Source organism: Pristiophorus japonicus, chromosome 3 (assembly GCF_044704955.1).
Source record: "Pristiophorus japonicus isolate sPriJap1 chromosome 3, sPriJap1.hap1, whole genome shotgun sequence".
NCBI lineage: Eukaryota > Metazoa > Chordata > Chondrichthyes > Pristiophoridae > Pristiophorus > Pristiophorus japonicus.
This window is the reverse complement of record NC_091979.1, coordinates 45,667,851-45,670,770: the sequence shown is the minus strand read 5'-3', so window position 1 is coordinate 45,670,770 and position 2,920 is coordinate 45,667,851. Positions and strand designations below refer to the sequence as shown.

The 2,920-nt window shown below is 45.8% G+C and overlaps 1 pseudogene; it reads left to right on the top strand.

The window, feature by feature from the left end:
- Positions 1-2,045: 2,045 nt before the first annotated feature.
- Positions 2,046-2,314, top strand: LOC139260481 (U2 spliceosomal RNA; annotated as a pseudogene).
- Positions 2,315-2,920: the final 606 nt, after the last annotated feature.

Below are 2,920 nucleotides of genomic sequence, written 5' to 3'. Positions count from 1 at the left end.
TATGTGGATAGATTTAAGATGCTGGGTTTGTTGTCCTTAGAGCATAGAAGGTTGTGAGGAGATTTGATAGAGGTGTTCAAAATTACGAGGGGTCTAGACAGAGTAGAGAGAAACTATTCTCATTGGCCGACAGGTCGAGAACCAGAGGACATAGGTTTAAGGTGATTGGCAGAAGAACCGACGGCGACATGAGGAAAAACTTTTTTATGCAGCGAGTGGTTATGATCTGGAATACACTACCTGAGAGGGTGGTGGAGGCAGACTCAATTTTATCTTTCAAAAGGGAATTGGATAAGTATCTGAAGGAAAAACAAATCGCAGGGCTACGGGGAGTGGGACTTGCTAAAGTGCTCTTGCAGAGAGCCGGCATGGAATTGACGGGCCGAATTGCCTTCTTCTGTGCTGTAACCATTCTATGATTCTATTCTCATAGTGAATATGATCATCCCTGCCCAGACTCTGACACTGTCTCATTGTATCACCTTGACCTGCCTGTATCTCTCCTATCCTCAATTTCTCTCTTTTTGTCTTACCTGATCAATCCGTCTTCTACAATGTCTGCTTGTCCCTGTGATCTCTGTGTCTTTGTCTGCGCTCTCGCCTTTGAGATACCTAACTTTCTGTTCCTCTGTGGTCTTTTTTTCACTGCCGATATTTCAAATGCCAGAGTTTTGACTATAGGGCTGCGTCCAGTGGGGTTCCACAGGACTCAGTACTGGGTCCCTTGTTTTTTGTGGCATAAAGAACATTAAACTGGGTGGCGGTGTGAGCTGTGAGGAGGATGGTAAGAGGCTGCAGGGTGACTTGGATAGGTTAGGTGAGTGGGAAATGCATGGCAGATGAAGTATAATGTGGATAAATGTGAGGTTATCCACTTTGGGGGCAAAAACACGAAGGCAGAATATTATCTGAATGGTGGCAGATTAGTAAAAGAGGAGGTACAATGAGACCTGGGTGTCATGGTTCATCAGTCATTGAAAGTTGGCATGCAGGTACAGCAGGCAGTGAAGAAGGCAAATGGTTTGTTGGCCTTCATAGCTAGGGGATTTGAGTATAGGAGCAGGGAGGTCTTGCTACAGTTGTACAGGGCTTTGGTGAGACCTCACCTGGAATATTGTGTTCAGTTTTGGTCTCCTATCTGAGGAAAGATGTTCTTGCTTTTGAGAGAGTGCAGCGAAGGTTCACCAGGCTGATTCCCGGGATGGCTGGACTGACATATGAGGAGAGACTGGATCAACTGGTCCTTTATACACTGGAGTTTAGAAGGATGAGAGGGGATCTCATAGAAACGTAAAAGATTCTGACGGGACTGGACAGATTAGATGCGGGAAGAATGTTCCCGATGTTGGGGAAGTTCAGAACCAGGGGACACAGTCTTAGGATAAGAGGTAGGCCATTTAAGACTGAAATGAGGAGAAACTTCTTCACTCAGAGAGTTGTTAACCTGTGGAATTCCCTGCTGCAGAGAGTTTTTGATGCCAGTTCATTGGATATATTGAAGAGTGAGTTAGAAATGGCCCTTACGGCTAAAGGGATCAAGGGGGATGGAGAGAAAGCAGGAAGGGGTACTGAGGGAATGATCAGCCATGATCTTATTGAATGGTGGTGCAGGCTCAAAGGGCCGAATGGCCTACTCCTGTACCTATTTTCTATGTTTCTATATCAATGAATTGGACTTAAATGTTGGGGATATGATTAAGAAGTTTGCAGCTGACACTAAAATAGGCTGTGTGGTTGATAATGAAGAAGAAAGCTGCAGGCTGCAGGAAGATATCAATGTACTGGTCAGGTGGCAGAACAATGGCAAATGGAATTCAATCTGGATAAGTGTGAGGTAATGCATTTAGGGAGGCCTAACAAGGAAAGGGAATACACATTAAATGGTACGACACCGAAAAGTGTAGAGGAACAAAGGGACCTTGGAGTGCAGGTCCACAGATTCCTGAAGGTAGCAGGCTAGGTAGATAAGGTGGTGAAAAAGGCGTATGGAATAATTGCCTTTGTAAGTCAAGGCAAGGAATACAAGAGCAAGGAGGCTATGCTTTACCGCTTCTCGGCCTTTTGGCTAAGATCAAGTGTAGTATCTGTTCTTTTGGCTAAGATCATGCGTAACTGACCTGACAGGGGAGTAACCATGACCCCAAAGTGGTTCTCCCTGGATCAGGAAGGTGGTTCTCCTATGCTTTTTGGAAATAGGAGGTGGGTGGGGTGGCTTGACCCATCCACCTCCACGGAGGTGTGTGGGGGGCCTGACCCATCCACCTCCATGGCACGAACCTGGTATTGCAGTACTTCCAGGAACGGTGCAGTGGCTCTAGGCCTTTTGGCTAAGAGCATTGGCGCAGAGTGATCCTTGATGTGTGCAAGGTGACCTCTGGCGTTTGTGATTTGACAAAGAATTGGAAAGATTGGCTACGAATTAAAAAAAAAAAAGGAGGCTATGCTTTAACTGTATAAAATACTGGTTAGGCCGCAGCTAGAGTACTGTGTGCAGTTCTGGTCACCACTTACAGGAAAGATGTGATTGCAATGGAAAGGATTGAAAGGAGATTTTCAAGAATGTTGCCAGGACTGGAGAATTTTGGCTATGAGGAAAGGTTGGAGATGCTGGGTCTGTTTTCTTTGGAAAAGAGGAGGCTGAGGGGAAACCTGGTTGATGTGTATAAAAGGATGAGGGTCCTGGATAGAGTGGATAGGAGGGATCTGTTTCCCTTGGCAGTGGGGGTTAACAACCAGGGGTCATAGATTTAAAGTAATTGGGGGGAGGTACAGAGGAGATATGAGGGGAAATTTCCTCACCCAGACAGTGGTAGAGGTCTGGAACTCATTGCCTGAAAGGGTGGTAGAGGCAGAAAACCTCACTACATTTGAAAGATACTTGGATGTACATTTAAAGTGCCGTAACTTACAGGGCTACGGA